Here is a 25181-nt window from a genome sequence, read left to right on the forward strand (position 1 = left end):
CTCTCTCTGGACTGCGAGGTGGCTGCTTAACCCAGCAGTTGTGATGAATTCTCTAGAACTGCCTTGAGGGTCGGCCACTCCCAAGCCTGGTTTTCTATTCTCCTTTTAATCAGTCCCCCACATATCCTTCCATCAAATTAACTTTTGCTTAAATTAACCTAAGTTTTATTTACTTGCAATCAAAAAACTCTGATATGACAGAATGAATGGTGTTTCTATTTTGATTGACTTCATTAAGATTGTTATCACACATGCTTGTCAGAAGGATTAAGAGCTTATCCCGGCACAGAAACGGAAAAAGGAGAAACACAGAGGCAAGGCTGCCAACATCCATTCAAATACAGTCCAAGGAGCAGGACCCTTGGTCAACAAAACTCCAGAGTATCTTCCTGATTTGCCAAGCCACCCTCATCAAGGAGCTGGATGTGTTCAGGCAGATGCCATTAAATACATGAGTGGTCCAGTTCTCATGTCCTGTGTTCTGATTCCATGCTTACCAAGCACACTTCTGCTTTCTAGAAAGTGCATTAGTTGTGCCCATGCAAATGTGTCAGTCCTTGTAACATCCATTTCTCACTATATATTGAGTCACTGACATTTTATACATTAGTCATGTGAGCTTGGCTAGTGTGGGTCCTTCCCCAGGAGATGGATCCATCTTGGTGAGCTGAGAAATCTGGTCCTGAGCCTGCCAGACTAATGTCCAGATGCTCTCTTGTGGTCACAGTTAAGGTGCAGAATGGTGGACCTGCAGCAACAATTTCTGGGAGGGACTGTGCTTGTTTTTTTCCCACCTGGGGACAGCCCCTACCTGACCTGCCTGTATTGCCCATTAGCTGAGTGCTCCTTCACATCATAGGATTCATTTAGGAATTGGTCAAGGCATTGCCTTTGAAAGTGCTTGTAAAGGGTAAAGCATCATACAGGTGTGGGCTGTGTGTTTCCAGCACACAAGGCTGCCTCTCACACCTAAAGCGCAGTCCGAGATGAAAAGAATGGATCTTTGAATAAATCAGCTTTCTCCCCAATGCCTGTCCCCCATGGCAGAGCCTGGGTGTCTCCGGACTCCCATAGAGGAAAATGCCGCCATGTTGTCTATCCACTGGCCACTGGATGGCTTCTTCATGTGGAGAAACAACCTCCACGTTGTCTTGGCTGCAGAGTGAAATTCTTGAGCCCTCGAGTGATGTTCTGTTCTCGATTTCTTCCTGTTATTTGCCTCTGTGCCCACGGAGCCTCTCATCCTCAACAGGGGCCCTTGCCTTGCCTCCCCCAGGCCTCAGTGCTGATGGCCCACCCCGAACAGGAGTCATCAAGAAAGGCCAGGCACAGACAGCTTCTTCTGGAAAGCAGGGTTTGCCCTCAGCCCCAATCGTGAGGAGGTGCTGCTTCCACTACCTCTGAGCTGGCCTGCCACAACCCCTAATCCCCCTCCCGCATCTCCATCTCTCTGACTCCCTGCATTTGGCTCCTGGGATGTTTGGATCTTGAATACTGACCATCTCCTTCTAGCCTCCTCAGAACCCCTGACCCACAGCCTGAGTCCTCACGTCTAAGGCCAGTCCTGTCTGGTGACCCTGAGTTTGCCAGAGCCCCAGCTTTTGTGTGCTCTGTGCTGGCCAGCGTGGAACACCCACTCTGAGTAAAGGCTGGCCCTGGCAGTCACCTGAGCCTCTGCCCCCACCTTGACCTCTTCTTAATCCAGTCTTGTCTCCGCTTGAGTGGGAATCTTGGCTCCAAACTCCAACTCCAGTCCTGCCCCTGACCCCAGAGTTGGCCTTGGTCCTAGGCAGGCTGGTGGGAGAACAGGAAGATTAGCACATGGACCCATGTGTTTAGGACTTACTGCTCCCCACACCGCAGCAGAATGGCAGAGCCAGAAGGACAAGAGAACAGAAAGGGGACAACAGCAGGTGAGACTGCTCAAAAAAGTGCGGAACACAGAAGGCCATTGGAGCCAAGGCAACCAATTTCCTAGCACCAAAGATACACCATGGCACACAGGGCAGGACAGCAGTGCAACTCATGGCACCCCATGTGTTACAAAGTAGAACTTGAAGGAGTTCGCCAGGCTTTTCTTTCCCCGAGCTGCTGGGTGGGTTCCGACCACCAACCTTCAGGTTAGCAGCTTGTCACAAACTGCTTGCACCACCCAGACTTCTACTGACAATAGTGATTGGGGGGAAAAAAAAAAAACCCAAACCCGTTGCCTTCAAGTCGAACTGCCCCACAGGGTTTCCAAGGAGCAGCTGGTGGATTCAAACAGTGGACCTTTTGGTTAGTAGTCAGGTCAAATTTCTTCTGCCTGCAGAGCACCGAAGGCTCAGCACTTGAAGACACCACAGAAGGCATGGGGTGGGAACAGGGGAATAGCTGAAATTCTCTATAGAGGATGGAATCCCCTCAGCCTGCATCCCAGCTCCATGTGGCCAGGTGGCTTTCCTCTCCCCTTCACAGGAGACCACAGGCATATTCTCTGAAGAAATTGAACCCAAGAAGCTCTAGACTTGGAGATGGGCTGGGGAGAGAAACGGGGATAAATGCAGGGTGGGGTTAAGTTAAAGTCCACATGTCAAACATGGAGGCCCTCCACCCCTTCCTCTGCTTTGCTTCTAGTGGCAGACACTGTCGGTGCTCCACCCAGCTCCTCCCTCCTCCCCATCCCTTTAACTCTTTCTGTGGGCCTGCCCCTTGACTTCTGCTTGCTTTTGCTGGCCTTGAGCTACTGAAGCCACTTGGCCTGCACTTGTTCAGTCCACAGGGTGGCCCACAGCCAAGGCCTGGCTGGTGATTATTCTACTCTATTTTTCTATCCAGAAGCTTCTGGAGAGCTTCTGACAGCTGGATTACCATAGTCATGACTGATTATTGTTCTACCATAGTTTTCCATCCAGGAGCTCCTCTTTAAGCAATCCAAACTGGAGCAAATGCAGCCCTGTGAATCTGGCTTGGATTCTGCCCACGTGACCGCACTCTCCCCAGGGCTCAAGAGCCATGGCTGCCAACGCCATTCTCCCTGATCCCATGGCCTTATTTCTTTATAAATTGATTTCCTTTTCTAAGTGGTTCACCTGTTTAAACTTCACTTGTTCTACAGATATTGGTTACAGTTGCAGAACATGATTAATTGGTGTCACTAAATTGGACATAAAAAACATTTCATTGGCAAATGTGTAATATATTTTTTACAACAATTTTTTAAAAATTGGTTGCTTCTGACTGCAGTTTAGAAGCATAGCAGCCAGAAGGTCTGCTTCGTCCCCCTCCCCCCAGCTCCAGAACCTGTTGTCACCACTGCTTCCGCAATGCCTTCGAAGACCGAAGAAGAATTAACACCTTTGAAGTGTGGCGTTGGCGAAGAATATTGAATATACCATGGACTGCCAAAAGGACAAACAAATCTGTCTTGGAAGAAATACAACCAGAATGCTCCTTAGAAGCAAGGATGCCAGACTACATCTCACATACTTTGGACATGTTATCAGGAGGGATCAGTCCCTGGAGAAGGACATTATGCTTGGCAGAGTACAGGGTCAGTGAAAAAGAGGAAGACCCTTGATGAAATGGACTGACACAGTGGCTGCAACAATGGGCACAAGCACAGCAACGATTATGAAGATGGCGCAGGACCCGGCGGTGTTTTGCTCTGTTGTACATGAGGTAGCTATGAGTCGGAATGAACTTGATGGCACTTAAGAACAACAACAATAACTCTTCACCAGCTGGTAACTCTCCTTTTAATTTTACTCATCTTTTCCTTGAAACGGACTGTTTGTGTGCCCTACGTGTCTGTTCCAGCTGGCATTGCCTCCTTGGTTCTTCCCATTCTGAAAAGCCTCAAGTAGATGTCCCTGTTCTGTCCTCTTTTGACCCAACCCTGGTTCCCCAGCAAGAGAGGTATTTAGACAAGATGGTGCAGTGCTTGGCTCAAAGTAGCTGTTCTAGAAATATTTGTTGAATGGATGGAATGTGGATGTTTGAAGATACGCTTGAGATTCTGTGAAAGCCATACCTAGTTTGCTGCTCCTCCGGGGACTTCACCCCAGTGCCCTTGTGGGCTCTGAGGCACTGCCCAGGTGAGAGTCAAGGTGGCCTAGTCATGCCTCCCCCACCCCTGATCCTCACACGCCCCGAAGTCCACTCTCTTTCTCCAGCCAGGTGGCTCCCCTGCACCCTTCTCATCCCACTTCCCGTCTGCTCCACATTCAGTCTACCCCTCTGCCTTTGCCACAGCCCCTTCCCTCTACTCTATCTCCCCCGGGGGGGCTGGCCCAGCTCCCTTTTTGGGAATCTTGGTGGTAAGGACTGGCCCCGCAAGCAGCATGCCTGAGGAAGAGGCAGCTCTGTGTGAGGAGGACCTCGATCTGCTCCTGGCCTGGCACAGCTTCCTGTACCCTGCTGCCTCACCCACCCACCCACTCGCCTGGTGTGGACAAAAACCTCTTTCCTTGGCTTAGCCCAGTTTCTGGTGTAAAGGAGAAAATACAAATTATCATGCTGCAAAGCACATCTTCCTAATCACACAGCCAACTTCTAGAAAGTCGGTGGGGACCACTGAAGAGCTTTGGGGTCAGTCAGGGAGACCTGCGGTCAAGACCAGCTCCACCAGCTACCAGCTGTGTGGTCTTAGTCAAACCACCAACTCGTCTCCACCTCAGGGACATCCTCAACTGCAAAACGAGGACAACGCCTACCCGCAGGGTTGTTTTAGAGATCAAAGATAATATATGTGTGTTCAGCGCTTAACACAACAACTAGCATCGTATAGGCCCTTGAGAATGGTAGTGATTGTTATTACTACTGTATTCTGCTAGAGATTGAATTTTGGGCCCCAAAAAGAAATGTGGAAGTCCTAAGCCCTGTCTGTTTGGAAACAGGGATTTTCTTTTGCTATGTTAATGAGGCCATCCCAAAGCAGGGTGGGTCTTAAACCTAATCACCTCCGAGAGGAGTCTTATAAAAAGAGCAGGAGAGACACAGCAGGGTGAGGTGGGGGGCACACCCAGGGGAAGACAGATGCACAGCAGATGTATCTACCAGCCCAGGAACACCAAAGATTACTAGCAGCTACACACACACCAGGAAGCCCTGGTGGCGTAGCGGTTAAGAGCTACAGCTGCTAACCAAAAGGTCGGCAGTTTAAATGTACCAGGCGCTCCTTGGAAACTCTATAGGGCAGTTCTACTCTGTCCTATAGGGTCGCTATGAGTCGGAATCGACTCAAGAGCAATGGGTTTTTTATGGTTAGTAGAAGCTGAAGTAGACAAAGAATGGGTCCCTTATAGCTAAATTCGGACTTCTGGCCTCCTGAACTGTGAGAAAATAAATTTATGTTCTTTAAAGCCACCCACTCGTGGTATTTTTTGATACAGCAGCACTAGGTAATTAAGACATATTCTGAGTTGTTTCAATCTGACTGGATTTTGTCCCCCCCCCAGAAAACCAGCCTCGAGGTTGGGATGCCAGGGGGGATTTTTCATTCTCGAGCCACTCACGTGTGTTCCTGTCATCATCCCGTTGCTACTTGTAAATATCCGTTCCTGTGGTGTGGCCTTGGGCAATTCAGGGAGCCCCTCTGGCCCTCAGTTTCCTCACCTGTGACCCTGGAGTCACAAGAGCGGTGAGGGTATAGAGAGATCACGGACCAGGGAAGCTCTTTATACACTGTAAAGTCCTGGACAACTGCTAAGGGTGTGACGGGTTGGGCCTGCGGGACAGTGTCATGGTAACAGGGCGCCAGGCCTCCACACAAAGGAAAGATGCCGAGATAAAGCAATTCCAGGCTCCTCGACAAGGCGGCTGGGAGATGTTGTGTCAATTCAGTTCCCTTAGACTTTCTCCCACCAGCACACAGCACTGGCTGGTTTCATGATCCCCTCCCAGGCGGAGGTCAGGAGGCCACAGGCGACAGCAGGCAGCCCTGGCTCCGCTGCTTCCTGGCTGTGTGATGTTGGGCATGTTACCCAACCTCTCCACGAAAAAAAAAAAAAAAAAAAAATAGCTGCCTTGCAGTGACTATTGAAAGGATTAGCTAAAATTTATGTCATGAGCTAGCATGATGCCTGGCATACAGAAGGTGCCCACAAAACAGGAGTTGGTGTTCTGTCACCCCAAGAAATGGCATAACTAAGAACATAAAGCCTCCTAAACATGTCTCAGACTCACTTCACGCCCATCCCAAAATGGGCGTTGCCTTAATTGTCTTCTTCCTCAGTCAAATCCTGCTTTAAGAACCCTTGGGACCTGTGGGTAAAAACCAGGGAGTGCTCACATAGCCCCCAAATGTGGGTCTACCCAGCCCCTGGGAGCAATCAGAGATGAAGGCTGTCTGGGCCCAGCCCTGCTGACGAGGGAGACGGAGACCAGTCTACCCCAGGTGAGAGAGGTGTCTCGGGTGTCCTAGCATGACATCCTTACTCACAGCCTGGATTACGCCTGGTTAGCTGGCTCGGGAAGTGCAGAAGGCACAGGGTACAGCAATCTGGCAGGTTCTCAGGTCTGGCAACAGGTGTCCTTACTTCACCCACCCCTAAGAGGCAGGTTACTGGGAGTTGCTGGGGGATGACAGTGTGAAACTTTGAGCAGACAGGCAGGGATGCATAGGTGTGTGTGCGTGTCGGACCCGCTCACACTCATGCACACACACACATTGACACACGCATGCGTGCACACACATACGTACATGACCACACTTGAGCTCACCCAGCCTGCTGACTGAGCAGTTTCCACAGCCTTTCCTGGTTCCCCACTGTTCTTGGTTAGGACACAAGAAGTCTCCATGTTATGGCCATCTGTTTTTTGCTGTATGAGCTTCTTGCAGGCAGAAGTGGGTCTTATTTAGTGATGAATCTCCTGGTACAGTTCAGAAGCCCAGTAAGTGTTGGCTACCTGGATGGAGGACAAATAGATGAATGGACGGGTGGTTGGCGGCGGGTAGGCGAAGGCAGTGGTGGGGCTCCTCTCTGTTAAACACCAGTAATTTCACTTAGAGGTGCTCACAGTTAAAAAACAAAACAAAACATTGCCTTCAAATCGATTCTGACTCATGGTGACCCCACGTGTTACAGAGTACAACTGCTCCATAGGGTTTTCTTGGCTGTAATCTTTATGGAAGCAGATCACCAGGCCTTTCCTCGGTTGTATTGCTGGGTGGGTTTGAACCTCCAACCTTTAAGTTAGTGGTTAAGGACAAGCCAGGAGACTGAGCAAGCTGCTGGGCTGTGGCTCCAGGGATACACCCTTTTTTTTTTTTTAATTTCACTCAAAGATACTTAGAGTAGTTGTTGGAAAAAAAAACTCTTTGTAGAAATTATCACTTAAATAACGTTTAAATGACAAGCAGAACTAATTATAATAGTGCCCTTTCCCTCCCCCTCCTTCTTCCTTTCTCATGGAAGCATTCAAGTGGGCATTTCTAATCTAGGTGTTTGTGTATAGATCGTTTGAATGTGGTATGGGTAGGTTTTCTTCTCTGTCTTAATGACCCTGTGGCAAAACTGTACTTTATGTTTCAGAATTCATGGCGCTGATTTTCACAACAGGTGTAAAAATCCCCCTCCCCAGATTTGGGGGTGCTGTTGGGGTATACATGTTCTCTCTCCCTTTGTCTGCCCTCAGCATACGTTTATGATAGAAACGGTTGATCTAGAAGCCATAAGAATGGATGCCGCTCCTGTCTCGCCCACCCACTAATGTGTGACCTTGGCAGACCAGTAACCTCTATAAGCCTCAGTTTTCTTTTCTGTTAAATATACCTGCATCATTGGGTTTTCAATGAGTACTGAATGAATTTATGTTGGGTCATGCTTTTCAAACTGGGGTACAAATTCCCTTGAGAAAATTCAGAACTGTATTGAAGGTTCATGAAGCCATAGGATAAATACATCCCTCCTCACCAAAGTGTTAAAGATTCAGACAAATGATATTTCATATTAAAACAAACATGCACTTATAATAGAGAATAATGCCAAAAACTTTAAGATAAAACTTGAGACTTCAAAGAAATGTCAAACCTGGAAATCATAGCTTCAGGCTATGACCCTGATCTCACCAAACCTCACTGTTTGTCCCCTGACTTAGAAAAGTGAGAAACCCTGAGGCTGGCAAGATGGAGCCAGACAGACCTATTATCAGACCATGCATCTGTCTGTTATCAGCTGTGTGACCTTGGGCAAATCACTTCACTACTCTGTTCTTTCTCATTTGTGCCTGGTCTATTCCTAGTACAGTTAAAAACAAAAAACAAAACCCGTTGCCACTGAATTCATTCCATCTTATGTTGTTGCTAGGTGCTGTTGAGTTGGTTCCAACTCATAGAGACCCGATGTACAACAGAATGAAACACTGCCTGGTCCTGTGCCATCCTCATAGTGACCCTAAAGGTCAGAGTAGAACTGCCCCATAGGGTTTCCAAGGAGGGGCTGGTGCATTCAAACGGCTGACCTTTTGGTTAGCAGCCAAGCTCTTAACCACTGCGCCACCAGGGCTCTTCCTAGTACCAAAGCCTATATATATACTATGTTTTGTCCTATCCATACATACCTATGATAAAGTTTAATTTATAAATAAGGCACAGTAAGAGATTAACAACAACAGACCCCAAATTCTCTTAAAAAGACTAGACTTATTGGTCTGACTGAGACTAGAAGGACCCCGGTGGTCTTTGTCCCCAGACCTTCTATTAGCCCAAGACAGGAACCATTCCCAAAGCCAACTCTTCAGACAGGGATTGGACTGGGAAGTGGGATAGAAAATGATATTGGTGAAGAGTGAGCTTCTTGGATTAAGTAAACACATGAGACTATGTTGGCATCTCCTGTCTGGAGGGGAGATGAGAGGGCAGAGGGGGCCAGAAGCTGCCCAAATGGACACGAGGAGAGAGAGTGGAGGGAAGGTCTGTGCTATCTCATTATGGGGAGAGCAATTAGGAGTGTATAGCAAGGTGTTTACAAATTTTTGTATGAGAGACTGACTTGATTTGTAAACTTTCACTTAAAGCACAATAAAAATTAAAAAAGAGATTAACAACAATAGCTAATAATAAAATAGAACAATTATAGCAGCACAACTCGGAGCAGGACAGCGAGAAATTTCATCACTCTACTCATTTAACATTTTCAGACCATGGTTGACTACGCTCGGGTAACAAACCGCAGATAAGGGGGGACTACTGTAGATCCCCCATAATGTCATCGTAAACGTGTGCTATCACTCTCCTGCTGTTATGTTTTTTATAACTGTAGCTATAGGATCAAAGTCTGGGCCATCATCCGAGGGGGGCTGGAAGGCCCAATTAGGCAAGGCCACATACCTCCCCCGCTTCTGCCCTGGAGAAGATTGGTAGCTCTGCCTCTACAAATTGGGTGCCTGGTAGTGAGGCTACTAAGAATCTCATGGCCCAGATGGTTCTGAGACGGTGCTGGCCAGAGTGAAGGTGCTGACTCAACTGCCCCCAGGGCTGAGGCCAGTGGAGTCAGCTGCACCTGGGGGCCCAGAGCAGACCTCAGGGCAGCCCCCTGGGCCTCCCTGCCTCAGGAGGCAGCAGCAAGGTGTCTGCTCCGCCAGCTGTGGCCAACCAATTAGAGCAGTGTTACTGAGCACCCCCACTCTCAAATAAAGCTACTATGCATTGGGTGGTCAGGGAAGGCTTCCTGCAGAAAATGGGTTTAGGCTGGGTCTTGAGGAGGCGTAGTTTCATTGATAGGCTCTGTTTAGCTATCTGTGTTCTTCATTATCACATAAACTCCCAGGGCCTGAGCCAAATCCCTATCACCCAGCACAGGGCCTAGCACTTAGTAGGAGATTTGTTAAGTACTTGTCAAGGTGAAATAAAACTAGGTGGAAAGAAAGGGGAAGGACAGTCTATGTGCCTGGAGCAAGGAGAAACGGGAAGGCCAAGGCCTGACAGTGGGAAGGCTCTGGAACTCAGGGTGTCCCAATAATGAAGCAGTGACCGATAATGTGGGGAAGGAAAAGGGGAGGGTGCTGAGGACTCTCCCACCATCCTGACTGGTACCCAACGGTGCTTTGGGACAAATGCCCCCAGCACTGCTGTGGCCGCTGGCTAGTCAAGGCATATTTGGGGCTTCAGGCAGGGAAAGCCTGCCCACTGACAGGAAACTGGTGCCTGACCGGCATGGTGCAGCTCTGCCCACATCTCCTCCCCTGGACCAGCCAGAGGACCAGAGGGGCACCCACAGCAGGCAGCTGGTACATGCTATCATGGCCCTAATCCCGGCCTAATCTCGGGCAGCATCCACAGGGAAGCCAGGTATTGTTTTCCTGGTAGGGAAAGAATCCAGCTGCCTGGTTTGGCTCCTCCCCACCCCAAGGATGTGTCCCTGGAGCCCCAGCCCAGCAGCCTGCTCAGCCTCCCTGGGAACATCAGGGTGCTGTGGCGAAAGTGGGGCTGTGGCCTCACCCGCTGGGCACGCCCTTCCTTTAGAGGCCTGGCTGAGGCCCAGCCAAACCCCAGCACACCCTGTGGTGAAACTGCTTGGGTTATGTGGGGCAGGAGCAGTTGTGGTTCCCGCCCTCCGCTTTGCCCTCTGTCCTCTCTCCCTATAGAGTTTAATGACTATGTTTAGAAAGATGAGGAAAGGAGGCTGGAAGTGGGAATCTCCTCTGTTCCAGACAGTTCTGGAAACATTCCCAGTTCATCGGTTCCTCTTCTCCTGGTGTCCACAGAGATTAATGCTCTTTCCCAATCAACCCTTACCTCCACAAGTCAGGTTGACACCAAGGGTTCAGGTGTAGTTTCTATAGTTATAGTGGGTGGATGCAGAAGCCCTCTGGTCTGCTATGGATTCTCAACAGTTAAGTTCTCCTGAGAGAAACATGGGGAGCCTCCTTTCTTCTGCATTTGCTAACCATCTCAGGATATTGGCAGGAGACCACTCTCATCCATTTAATGCTGCTCCTAGCAGCTTTGGATCCCTAGTGGCACAGTGGTTAAGAGCTCAGCTGCTAACCAAAGGTGAACAGTTCAAATCCACCAGTTGCTCCTTGGAGAAACCCTGTGGGGCCAGTTCTACTCTGTCCTATAAGGTGGGTATGAGTCAAAATTGACTCTACCGCAACAGATCTGTTTCTTCTATTTTTTTCTAGTAGCTTCAGCATCAGAAGGAGCTCTCCTCTGGCACCTTTATCCATCCCACCCATGTACCGCATATCAACAAGGTGCCGGGCACTGCAGCCAGGGCTGGAGAGTCACAGATGAAGACTGACGATGTCCCAGGTTGGTGGGGGCAGCAGGAGAATAAGTGGATGGTGTAACACGGTGTCCCAGGTGCTGTAGTGTGATCAAGGGCAGCCCAGGGACACCACCGAGGAGAGACACCTCTCCTGGACAAGTGAGTATTGTATTCCCAGAGGAGACACCAAGTGTGGTTCCAAGTCAATAATACTAATGGCTGCCATTTTCTATAAAAAAAGCCATTTTCTAGTACCCTTTAATTGCCAAGACATTTACATCCATACCTCTAATTCTTATGAAAACTCTATGGCATAAATTGTTCCGCTCTTTTGAAACCCCGAGACTCCAAGAGATAAATGGCATGCCATGGTCACACAGTAGAAAGTGGCACAGCAAGTATTCACACCCAGGTCTCCCACACTCCCAACCTTATCTTCACTGCTCTGCACTACAGCACACACAGCTCCCCCCCGCCCCCGCCACAGTGACCTCAGAATGAGTGGGGCCTTGGGGAAGAAGGCAGGGATGAATGGAAAGACCTGCAGTATAGCGGCCAGTGGAAACGTCCTTTCAAAGGATTAAAAGCTTCCCTCCCCGGAAGAAGGTTCTGGAGGCCTCAGTGGCCTTTCCTGGGGGGAGGAGGTGTGACTTGGCTCAGAGGTTAGGGCAGAGGATTTGGGAGAGTGGAGTCTTCCCACGCAAGATCCCGCCTCCCACCCCCAGCTTTGGGATCCTCAGCATTCTGCGTGGGTGAAGGAATCGGCCACGAGGTGGCGCTCTCACCTCTCCCTCGGGGCTCTGTGATCTCTCCGGCTGCTTGAATTCAGCAAAGTAGACCAGGTGCTTCCTATGTGCTGAGCCCGGTGCCAGGGGCTGGAGACAGGACACGGTGATAAGTCTGGAGGAGTTCAAGGTCTGGCTGGGCAAACAGAGGTGGGAACATGTAATTATAATACAAGGTGAAGCAGACCACAGTGGAGGAAGGTCAGTGTTCAGAACGGCCAAGAAAGACAAGATTAATTGAGCAAGGGAATCAGAGAAGGCTTCTGACGAAAGGCGGCATCCTGCCTGGGCCTTTCAGGATGAGGGGGACTCCGTGAGCCAAGTAGATGGGAAAAGGGCTGGCAAAGCTGAGGCAGGGAGCCCCAGAAGAACCTGGAGGTATGAAAGTGTGTTTGAGAAACAACATACCCCACCCTGCTGTGCCTGAGCCATGGGCTTGGTGGGCCTATGACCTGGATTTGAGAGAAAGGTCCTAGTTTCATATCACAGTTCCCTAGTCATCATGAACACCTTTATTATTTTTTTTAAAAAACATTTTGTTGTGCTGTTGATGTAAGTTTACACAGCAAATTAGGTTCCCATTTAACAACACCTATGCATCTTTTTATGCATAATGTTTTTGGGGAGCCCTGGTGGCACAGTGGTTAAGAGCTCAGCTGCTAACCAAAAGGTCGGCAGTTTGAATCCACCAGCCACTCCTTGGAAAACCTATGGGGCAGTTCTGCTCTATCCCATAGGGTCACTATGACTTAGAATCGACTTGATGGCAATGCATTTTGTTTTTTTATGCATAATGTTTAGTGACATTGGTTACATGTTTTACAATGTGTCAACATTCTTATTATTTCCATTCTGGTTGTTCTGTTTCCGTTAATCTAGCTTCCCTGTCCCCCCGACCCCCTTACCTCCTCTTCTTTGCTTTAGGGAAATGTTGGCTGTTTGGTCTCCTATAGTTGTTTTGTTTGTTTGTTTGTTTTCCTTTTAAGGAGCACAGTACTTATGAGTGATGTTTATTTTTTGAGCTAATCTGTTATTTAACTGAAAGGTGACCTCTAGAAATGGCTTTAGTTCCAAGTTTAAAGGATGTTTTAGGGAGACAGTCTCAGGGATTCCTCTGGTCTCTACCAGGCCAGTAAGTCTGGACTTTTTTAAGAATTTGAGTATCACTCTACACTTTTCTCCCATTTTATCAAGGACCATATATTGTGCCCCTGGTCAGAACGGTCAGTATTGTTAGCCAGGGACCATCTAGTTCTGGTCTCAGGATAGATAAGGCTGTGGTTCCTGTGGGCTATTAGTCCGGTAGAGTAGTTTCTTCTTTGAGTCTTTGATTTCCTTCTATCTTTTTTGCTCCAGCAAGTAGAGACCAACAGTTGTTATGTTAGATGGCTGCTCACAAGCTTTTAAGACCCCAGATGCTACTCACCAGACTAGGATGTAGAACATAAACTTTATGAACTATGTTATGCCAATTGATCAAGTTGTCCCACAAGACTATGGTCCTATGCCTTCAAACCCAGTAAACCTATCCCATGAGGTGCTTGGTTATATCTAGGAAGTATCTGTAGCTGTGGGCCTATGCGCTCTCTCTCTCTCCCTATATATATGCAGCACAAAGATGTATATAGCTATGTCTACGGATAGACCTGTACGTGCACGTGTATGCATATACCTTTCTATACACATATGTGAATACTTATCTACCTGTGTAACGACACGTTTTTTGGTTGATATTACTGTTGTTGCAAAATTGTATATGTTATAGCATTTACCAAAAACATCCCTTATTCTTATGCACTTATTAGTGTCATCATTTGCCTTGGTCAGATTGTATAGATTTCCCCCGCAGTCAGTATTGCCTTTCCCATCTAGAGAGTGACTCCCCTTCCCTCCCACTCCCATCCCTGGTAACCACCAAAGAACGTTGTTTTTGTATGTATACCTATTCTTTTCTTTTTATAAAAGTGAGATCATACAATATTTGTCCTTCTGTGATTGACTTGCTTTGCTTAGCATAACGCCCTCCATGTTATTCATCCATGTTATGTTCTGAGAACTCATTGTTATTCTTTACTGCAGCATAGTATTCCATTGTGTATGTGTACCCCAATTTGTTTACCCATTCATCTGCTGATGGGCACTTACTGTATTTTTATGCAAATGATGCAGGCCTTCTATGTTTGTTTGTCAACCACACCCACCCCCCCCGTGAGGTGTTTTCATAAGCGTGCTATCCGAATTTTTGTGTGTGTATGGTGATTTTATTATACCTAGGATAGCGCATCTATCTACAACAGCTGCCCAGCCAATCCCGGTTGATAATGGTCCAGGAGTGGGCCTTGGGGGAAGAGAATGGGAGATATGGTTTCCATTCTAATTATGCTCCAGGTCTGTCGTTCTTATGTTCCATGTCCCTTGTCATTCTTTGCCACAGTAAGTCACAACTCTAATCAATCTAAGGAGTTAGTAGAACAAGGATTCCCATTTTAGTACGTTCTTGTGGAAGTCTACTTCCTTCTTCCCTCATTTATAGAACCACAGGGTTTTAGAGATAGGAGAGACCCTTGAAGCCACTCAGTCCAATCTTTTATTCCATCAGTGAAGAAAGCATGGCCCAGAGTGGTTTAGGACTAGCCCTACCTAGCACTACCTGGAATGTGGACTCAAGTCTCCTGATTCCTGACACTCCCTCAGACAAGGCTTTACCAGGAAGATAACTGTGCCATTTTATTGGACATAGTAACAACATGAGCTGTTAGGCAACCTGACACACCTGTTACCTGCCTATAACTCATTCTACCCTAACCATTAAAGGATTGAGTTTAGTGTCTCTCCAACTATTTCCAAACAACAAATATATAACTTTTTTTTCTTTTGGTTAGTTATCATTTTCTCATTCAAAAATTCATACACAAATTGTTTTGTGACATCGATTGTAATCCCCACAGTGTGTCAGCAGTATCCCCCTTTCCCTTTATATCCCAGGTTCCCTGTGTCCATTTGTCCAGTTTTCTTGTCCCTTCCTGCTTTCTCATCTTTGCTTTTGGGCAGGTGTTGCCCATTTGGTCTTATATACTTGATTGAACTAAGAAGCACATTCCTCACATGTGTGTGCCTGTCTAATCTTTGGCTGAGAAGCCACTTTGGGAGTGGCTTCAGTTCTGAGTTAGCAAGGTGTCCAGGGGCTATAGTCTTGGGAGTCCCTCTGTCAGACCAGTAAGCCTGGTCTTTTTTTTGTGAATTTGAATTTTGTCATACATTTTTCTCCTCCTCTGTCCTGGACCCTCTATTGTCATCCCTGTCAGAGCAGTCGGTGGTGGTAGCCAGGTACCATCTAATTCTTCTGTGCTCAGGCTGGTAGAGTCTGTGGTTCATGTGGTCCATTAGTCCTTTGGACTAATATTTTCCTTGTATCTTTGGTTTTCTTCATTCTCCTTTGCTCTGGATGGGACGGGACCAATAGACATATCTTAGATGGCAGCTCCCAAGCTTTTAAGACGCCAGACACTAACAAAGTAGGATGTGGAACATTTTCTTTATGAATTATGTCATGTCAATTGACCTAGATGTCCCCCAAGACCATGGTCCTTAGCCTTCAGCCCCAGTAACTCAGTCCCTCAAGGTGGTTGGATGTGTCTAGGAAACTTCTGTGGCTTTGTCTTGGTCAGGTTGTACTGACTTCTCCTATATTGTGTGTTGTCTTTCCCTTTACCAAAGTTAACACTTCTCTACTATTTAGTTAGTGATTTCTCCTCCCCACTTCTCCCCTCCTTCATAACCATCAAAGACTGTTTTTTTCTGTATGCAAACCTTTGCTTGGGTTTTTATAATAGTGGGTCTCATACAATATTTGTCCTTTTGTGATTGTGGTGGCACAGTGGTTAAAAGTTTGGCTGCTAGCCAAAAGGTTGGCAGTTTGAATCCATCAGCCGATTCTTGGAAACCTTATGGGGCAGTTCTACTCTGTCCTGTGGGGTCACTATCAGTCAGAATTGACTCCACAGCAATAAGTTTGGTTTGGTTTGGGTTTGTGATTGACTTATTTCACTCAGCATAATGCCCTCCGGACTCATCCATGTTGTAAGATGTTTTGTGGATTCAACATTGTTCTTTATTGTTGTGTAGTATTCCATTGTGTGTATGTGTCATAATTTATCTATTCACCTGTTGTTGGGCAATTAGGCTGTGTCCATCTTTTTGCTATTGTGAATAATGCTGCAATGAACATGGGTGTGCATATGTCTATTTGTGTGACAGCTCTTATTTCTCTTGGATATATTCCTAACAGTGGGATTGCTAGATTGTATGGTATTTCTCTTTCTAGCTTTTAAGGAGGTGCCATATTGTTTTCCATAGTGGTGGTACCATTTTACATTCCCACTAGCAGTGCGTAAGAGTTCCAGTCTCCCTGCAACCTCACCAACATTTGTTATTTTCTGTTTTTTTGATTAGTGCCAGTAATGTCGGGTATACAATGTTATCTCATTGTAGTTTTGATTTGGATTTCTCTAGTGGCTAATGATCGCGAGTAATTCCTCATGTGTCTGTTGGCTGCCTCAATGGCTGGCAAAGTGTGTGTTTGTATCCTTTGCCCATTTTTAAATGGAATTATTTGTCTTTTTGTTGTTGAGGTGTTGAAATATTCTATAGATTTTAGAGACTAGACCCTTGTTGGATATGTTGCAGCCAAAAATTTTTTCCCAGTCTTTAGGTTCTCTTTTTACTCTTTTGGTGAAGTCTTTTGATGAGCATAAGTGTTTAATTTTTAGGAGCTCCCAGTTATCTAGTTTGTCTTCTGGTGTTTGTGCATTGTTAGTTATGGTTTGTATTCTATTTATGCCATGTATTAGGGTCTCTAGCTTTGTCTTTATTTTTTTCTTCCATGATCTTTATTGTTTTAGGTTTTATATTTAGGTCTTTGATCCATTTTCCATTAGTTTTTGTGTAATGGTGTGAGGTATGGGTCCTGTTTCATGTTTTTACAGACGGAATTCAGTTTTGCTATGATAATTTTTTTTACAGCAACATGTTTTAAAAAATGGCATAGCACACTTATGAAAATACCTTATGGGGGGAGGGCATGGTTGGCAAACAATTGTAGAAGGCGTGTGTTATTTGTGTAAAAATATGGTAGGTTGTTTTATCTTTTTGCTATTGTGTGACTACCCTTATTCTTGTCATTTCACACATCCCAGTTTTTTTTTTTTTCTCAGCGAATATGGTTATAGAGTCTGTGGACAAAGTGGGTGAGACAGGATCCTGGAGGAACAGGACCTTGAATGCCAGGGTAAAGAGTTTATTTAGGGCTCAGTAGATAGCACGCAGACTTTAAAGGGCTCTAGATACTCTGGCTGCATGTGAGGAAAGGACTGGAACAGAAGGGAGGAGGCAGCGAGACTAAAGAAGAAGGTATTGCAATATTCCAGGTGAGGAATTACATCCTGAACTGGGATGCTGAGCGTGGAAATGGAGAGGAGAGGAACAGTTACCAGAGACTGTACCATTGCCCCATTCCCTGAAGGCGATATTAGTCTGCTGCTCTGATAGTTCTTGCCAGTGTCTTCACTGTCTTGCTCCATATCCTTTCCAGATGGTCTCACAAGGGCATGTCCTCCTAAATCAATGCCCTGGACACCTCATTTATCCCAGGCTCAGCCCTTCTGTCAAAGTTTGGCCTTTCCATGTGAAGCAAGTATTCTGATTGCTACAGGTCAAGTGTATGCACATAACCCTATATGGGAACATTAGGCATTTTAATGCGAGCCTTCTGCATTCAATGTCTTAGTTCAAAGGAGTGCCTGAGAGTGAAATTTCAAGCAGCATGGCAGGCCCATATTTGGGGGTGACCAAGTGTAGAAGGTAGAAGACTTCTGAAGTCCCCCAATCAAATCAGATAAATGGGCTCACTGTAATAACCAGTAAAATCAGCTTCCTTTGCCCCAGAACTCTTCTCCCTACCCCAGAGACATCTCCTACCTCATTCTCAGTGACACCACATTGACCAGGTGGCCCAGTGTTAGAGCTCAGCTCTACCCTCTGTCCTGGATCCCTTACTGAAACTAGAAGGAGGTTACAGCTTGAACCTGGACCAAAGGAACATTTTGCAGATGAGAAGACCAAGGGCCAGGGAGATGACGTCACTTACCCAAGGCTCTGCAACACATCACAGCCAGCCCAGAATTTTTTCTCCTCCAGTTCTAAGACTGATTTTTTTTTTTCCTTTGGCTTTGTAAGGGGAAATTTTATTGCTAATAATTTACCAAAGTAATTTTAGGAAGAGGACCAGATTAGCTCCTCCAGCATGATTGGCAATTGGCAAAAGCTAGTGAAGCAAGTGTTCTGATTGCTAAAGATCTAATTGGGGTGCTTTAAATGCTTAGCCATCTTACACTTCAAACATAATCCAGAATAAATGCATCATCTCTCTCCCTTTCACTTTAATACCTTATCTACCTCACTTCGATACGGAAGTATCTTCATTAAATGGAACTACTAAGGAAACAAGTCCCCCAGAGAGTATGGCCATGAGGACAATGTAGAAAAGAGGAATTTAAAATAAAACTCTGTATGACAATTTACTAGTCTAAGGAAATAAAACTTTCCAGTATATTAAGAAATAGGTCCAATTGTAAAAGCATTAATAGGTCTATGTGAAGAGGGTCTGGTGTAATAACTCAAAGTGGCCAGCTACGTACAAGACACACAAGCAGGAACGGTGCTAGCTAACACTGGCCCTCACAAGCCAAGGTGTTCTCTCCACTGTCAGCCACAAACAAGAATCTGTCTTCATCTTTTTCCTTCTCATCAAATTGTTCCATTGCTAGGCTGTACTATGGGACTATCTTCTCCACAAACAGGAAGATTGCCTTTCTAGAAGCTGGATTTAGATGAGACACATGAATTGAGCCACACTGAAGTCAGAGGGGACTAGGTACTTCTGTTTGTCAGTGTCAACAATCTGAGAGCCTGGGACTTTTCCCATAATCATCTGAACTTGTCAGGGTATCTCTCTTGGATCTACAAGGATTATATACTTCTGTGTTCCAACAGGTGGTCGGTCCTCTTTGAAAGTCCATTTCATGGCAGCTGCGGGGAGAGGACAGAGCTGGCTCTGGGAGACACAGAACTCAGAGCATCCACCAATACAACCAAGACTGACTATTTTAATGTCTAGAGAGGAAATTCTAAGGGAGGAGATCATGGTTCATAACTCTCTGTATCCTTCACAGGACGGAAAGTGCAAAGGTTAAAAAACAAAGAAAATCCAACACAATATTGATGAGTTAAGATATCTTAACATGGTCTCTTTGCACCCTAGGAGAGGCACTAATTTTCTCCCACTCTTACTGATGAAAATCAGAAGCAGAAGGAGGGCATGAGGTTTAATCACCCTGACAGGTTTTTTAAGGGCTGCCCATGACCAATCCGCCAGGGGCCTATGGTCCTGCCACACTAGTCTAGACTGTTCCTGAAATCCACCAATCACTTTCTGGTCTGCAGATGTTACCTGTGGGACTCTCTCTTCCTGGCATTTCTTCCCCTTTCTCCCCCTAGTAGAGTTCTGATCATTGTTAATAGTCCTTTCAAAGCCACCTTCTCAAGAACCTTCTATAATTCCTCTGGTCAGGAAACTTTTTAAAGAACACTGACCAAAAACCAAACCTGTTGCCATCAAGTTGATCCCAACTCATGTTATCCATACCCCATGCCCCAGCAATTCCACTCCTAGGTTTGCATCCAACAAACATGCATGCATGTATGCACCAGGAGTCAAGTCCAATGTTCAGAGCAGTTATTATTTGTATAAGCTCAAACTACAAATAACTCATATGTTCATCACAAAAGAGTAGGTAAATATATTGTGATATGTTCATATAATGAAATACTGTATGACAATGAAAGTGAAATAAACCACTGCTGCACACAACGTGGAGCCCTGGTGGTGCAGTCATTAAGGGCTTGGCTGCTTGGCTTAACCATTTTCAACCAAAAGGTCAGCAGTTGGAATCCACCAGCCACTCCCTGGAAACCCTATGGGTCAGTTCTACTCTCCTGTAGGGTCACTATGAGTCAGAACTGACTCAACAGCAAGGGGTTGACACACAACATGGATGGCTCTTACAAACATAAAGTTGAGACAAAGAAGCCAGACACAAATAAGTACCTATGGTATGATTAAAAAACCCATGATTACATTTATATAAAGATCAAAAGCAGATAAAACTAATCTATGGTAATCGAAGTCAGGTGGACATTTACCTTTAAGGAGCAATGACTGGAAAGGAGCACAAAGTGGCTTCTGGCATGCTGATAACATTCTATTTCTTAATATGTATAGTGATTTCATGGATGTGTTCACTTTGTAAAAATTTAATAAGCTGTATATACTTTTTTTGGACTTTTAAAAAAGTATTTTATAATAGGTAATGGGATAAGGGAGGGGAGAAAGCAAAGATATTTGCCACACACACACACACACACACACACACACACGTGAGGAAGGAATACTCATAACAATTACTGTCCTTGTTTCTACAACCAGTCATGTAGTCGTAGCTGGTATTTAGAACTACCTTCTTCCACCACCCAGCTGGTTGTGTTTCTCCTTGCTGCTTATAGTAAAATGTGAGAGGAAAGAGATGGGCTTAAAAATGAATTGTGCAAAATGAAAACAGAAGTTAAAGATTCGGAAAATTCTGTTGTATAAACTCAAGGCTTGTGTTCTAGAATTTTCACCAAGGATGTGGCTACACAGCCTTGTCAAAGAGATTAAGCCTATGACTGATGGATCTAACCAACTACCACAGCAGAAAACCCATCAGACTGAAGGGGATAGAGACCGGACTAAATGTAAGAAAGTTATCTGTCTCTTGGAATTCTGTAGGCAGGAAACAAGGCAAAGTAGCTACATCTGTTGTCTCCAAGAAAAGGACCATCCCTAGAGCAGCTTGGAGATCAGCAGAACTGTTACAAGGAACACAGGAAGCTAGAGCTGACTCAGTTTCAAAGTATAGAGCCACAGCCTCCTGGGTTTCAAAGGGTGGAGCCATGGCCTCCTAGATTTCAGTCAGATCTCCCCAACTCAGTTCCAGAGTGTGGGGCTGCCATTAAGGTTAACCAAGAGGATGGGTCCACTGTCCAAAGCTGAGGGGCAGGGCTGCCATGCCCAAAGGGCAGAAGAATGGAGCCTACCGGGGCTGAGGTGGTGGGGTTACCACTCAGAGGGACTAGAGGAATGGGGCCACCAGAAGCCAAAGGGGTGAGGTTTTCATACCAGTGGGCCTAGAAGGTAGGGCCTCCTCCCAGAGCTGAGAGGCCTATACTCAGAATCAGGAGGGTGTGGCCAGCACCCAGAGTCTGGATGGAGGAGCCATTGTCCAGATGATCTCAAAGAACAGAGCGCTGTTTTCAAGCCTTGAGAGTTAGTGTAATGTAATGCCCATTATCCCTTTACTTCCTCAATTTTTTCCATTTGTTTTTAGTGAAAATGTCTACCTTGTGCCTGTCCTATCATTGTACTTTGGAAGCAGATAACTTGTAATCTAGATTTCACAGGTTCACAATAAAGAGGAATTTTGCTCCAGGATGGAATATATCTAAAGGCTCACCCATATTTGATTTAGAGAAGGTAAGGAATTTCTGTAGACCAAAGGGTAGAATGTTATGGATTGAACTGTGTTCCCCCAAAAAAGGTGTGGTAAATCCTAACTCCTATACCTGTAGTTATAATCCCATTTGGGAATGGGTTTTCTTTGTTATGTTAATGAGGCAGTATTAGTGTGGTACATGTCTTAAATCAATCTCTTTTGAGATACAAAAGAGATTAAACAAGCAAGGGAGAAAAGTAGAGATGGGGAAGATTGATGCCACACCACAAGGAGGCAAAAAACAGAAGCTGAAAAAAGACAAGGCCTTCCCCCCGAGCTGACAGAGAGAGAAACCCTTCCCCTAGAGACGGTGCCCTGAATTTGGGCTTCTGGCCTCCTAAACTGTGAGAAAATAACTTTCTGTTTGTTAAAGTCACCTACTTGTGGTATTTCTGTTATAGTAGCACTAGGTAGCTAAGACACATAATATATATTAATTTTAATATACAATATATATTACAAGATATAACATAAATTGTATTATAAATACATATAGGGAGACAGAGACACAGAGAGAAAGAGCCGAATAAAGCAAATGTGTAAAATATTACCAGTGGGTGAACCTAGATGAAAGGTATATAGGAATACATTGTAACCATTTTGTAACTTTTCTATAAGTTAAATTTTTTTCATAATAAAACAGTAAAAATAAATCAAAATGTACTTGGAGCAACTATATTAATCTTAGAAAAACTAAAATTCAGGGGAAAAAGTGCCATAAATGATAAAGATATTATATACTGGTAAAAGGAACAATAGATCAAAAAGATATAGTGGTTATGGCTGAAGAGATATAATAAAAGAAACAACAAAGGAATTAAAATGATACACTAAGAAATATCTCTTTAACACAAAAGGAGGCAGTAATGGAGGAATAAACAAACCCATCGCTGTTGAGTTGATTCCAACTCATAGTGACCCTATAGGACAGAATAGAGCTGCCCCATGGGGTATCCAAGGAGCAGCTAGTGGATTCCAACTGCCAACCTTTTGGTGAGCAGCCAAACTCTTAAGCACTCTGCCACCAGGGCTCCAATGGAGAAATAGAGGAACAAAAAGACATAAGGCATATAGAAAATAATAAAATGGCAGACATAAATCCTAGTTTATCAGTGATTACATTAAAGGTAAATAGATTAAATACTCCAATTAAAAGGCAGAGATTGGCAGAATGGATTAAAAAATAGCATGATCCAGCTATATACTATCGACAAGAGGCATTTTAGATTCAAAGGCACAAATAGGTTGAAGGTAAAAGAATGGTTAAAGCTATTCCTTGCAACAGTAACAAAAAGAGAGCTGGAGTGGCTATACTAATATCAGATGAAATAGAGTTTAAGATAAAATTGTTGCTAGAGACAAAGAAGGACATTTTATAATGATGAAAGGGACCATCCATTAAAAAGGTACATTAATTATTAACATATATGTACCTAACAACAGAGGTCCAAAATACATAATGCAAAACCTGACAGAATTGAAGGGAGAAACAGACAACAATAATAGCTGGAGACTTAAATAGTCTAATGATTTATATTCTATTGGGCTTTCTAAATAAACACATTTATTAATAAACTTATACAACATGTGAAAAAAAGATATAGCTAATATGAACATTTATACACTTAACTATACAACTAACCAAACAAAAAAATCACTGTAGAGTAAGAATTAACTAAGAATACACAAGATCTCTTTAGTCAATTATAAAACTCTAATAATGGGCCCAAAGTAGGGTACAAAAAAGGGGAGAGGAGACATCTATGCTCTTAGATATCACTATTATAAAGAAGTCAACTCTCCAAATAAATCTATAAATTTTATTCAATCCAAGTCAAAATTTTAGTTGGAGCTTTTAGAATAATTTATAAACTTACCCAAAAATTTACATGGAAGAAAGAAAGATCCTCGAAGAAGTAAGTCAACTTTGAAAAAGGAAAGCCAATGGAGGGAGGATTTACTCTATCAAAAATTAAATCATAATGGCACAGGACAAGGCAACGTTTTGCTCTGTTGTACATAGGGTCACTGTGAGTCGGAACTGACTTGATGGTACCTAACAACAACCAAAATATTTTAATCAAAATAGCACAAAAGCAGACCAATAAACCAATGAAACAGAATAGAACACTCAGTGATGTGCCCTTGTATATATAATTTAATATAAGATAATTTGGCATCACTAATAGGGCTCACTAATTAATAATCCAAGAAACTGGACTATATGAAGAAGAACTTGGCATCAGGATTGGAGGCAGACGCATTAATAAACTGTGATATATAGATGACACAACCTTGCTGAAAGTGAACAGGACTCAAAGCACTTACTGATGAAGATCAAAGACTACACCCTTCAGTATGGATTGTACCTCAACATAAAGAAAACAGAAATTCTCACAACCGGACCAGTAAGCAACATCATGATAAATGGAGAAAAGATTGAAGTTGTCTATGATTTCATTTTACTTGGATCCACAACCAACGCCAATAGAAGCAGCAGTGAAGAAATCAGACGACGACGTATTTCGTTGGGAAAATCTACTGCAAAAGACCTCTTTGAAGTGTTAAAAAGCAAAGATGTCACAGGTGTGCCTGACCCAAGCCATACTATTTTTAATTGCCTCATGGGAATGCAAAAGTTGGACAATGAATAAGGACGACAGGAGAAGAAGAATTTACGCCTTGAATTATGGTATTGGTGAAGAATATCAAATATACCATGAGCTGCCAGAAGAATGAACAAACCTGTCTTGGAAGAAGTACAGCCAGAATGCTCCTTAGAAGCAAGGATAACAAGACTTTGTCTTACGTACTTTGGACATGTTATCAGGAGGGACAAGTCCCTGAAGAAGGACACCATGCTTGGTAAAGTAGACGGTAGCAAAAAAGAGGAAGACGATGAATTGACACAGTGGCTGCAACAATGGGCTCGAGCATAACAACGATTGTGAGGATGACACAGGACTGGGCAGTATTTTGTTCTGCTGTACACAGGGTCACTATAAGTCGGAACCAACTCGACAGCGCCTAACAACATATAGAGAATAATAAACCCATATAATTCCATTCCAAAAATACACTGGCAATTTATAAAAGGAAAACATTAAAAAAAAAAGGAAAACAGAAAAGGTAAACCTGTATACTTTGTTAAACTCATCAGTAATCAGAGAAAAGAAAGCCAAAACAACAAAGTGTCAGTTCCCACACTAGAGAGCTGGATAATCCAAGTGTTGGATTTCGTGGGGGTGTTACATAAAGGCCCCCACGTGTCTATGGATAACAATGCCAAGAATGGGAATTCCAGAACACTTAATTGTGCTCATGAGGAACCTTTACATAGATCAAGAGGCAGTTGTTTGGACAGAACACGGGGATACTGTGTGGTTTAAAGTCAGGAAAGGCGTGTGTCAGGGTTGTATTCTTTCACCATACCTATTCAATCTGTATGCTGAGCAAATAATACGAGAAGCTGGACTAGATGAAGAAGAACGAAGCATCAGGATTGGAGGAAGACTCATTAACAACCTGCATTATACAGATGACACAACCTTGCTTGC

The 25181-nt window shown here is 44.6% G+C and overlaps 1 pseudogene; it reads right to left on the bottom strand.

Moving 5' to 3' along the window:
- Positions 1–18622: 18622 nt before the first annotated feature.
- LOC111751173 (gamma-aminobutyric acid receptor-associated protein-like 2) lies at positions 18623–19694 on the bottom strand (annotated as a pseudogene).
- Between the last annotated feature and the right edge of the window lie 5487 nt (positions 19695–25181).

This window comes from Loxodonta africana, chromosome 12, assembly GCF_030014295.1.
Source record: "Loxodonta africana isolate mLoxAfr1 chromosome 12, mLoxAfr1.hap2, whole genome shotgun sequence".
NCBI classification, from domain to species: domain Eukaryota; kingdom Metazoa; phylum Chordata; class Mammalia; order Proboscidea; family Elephantidae; genus Loxodonta; species Loxodonta africana.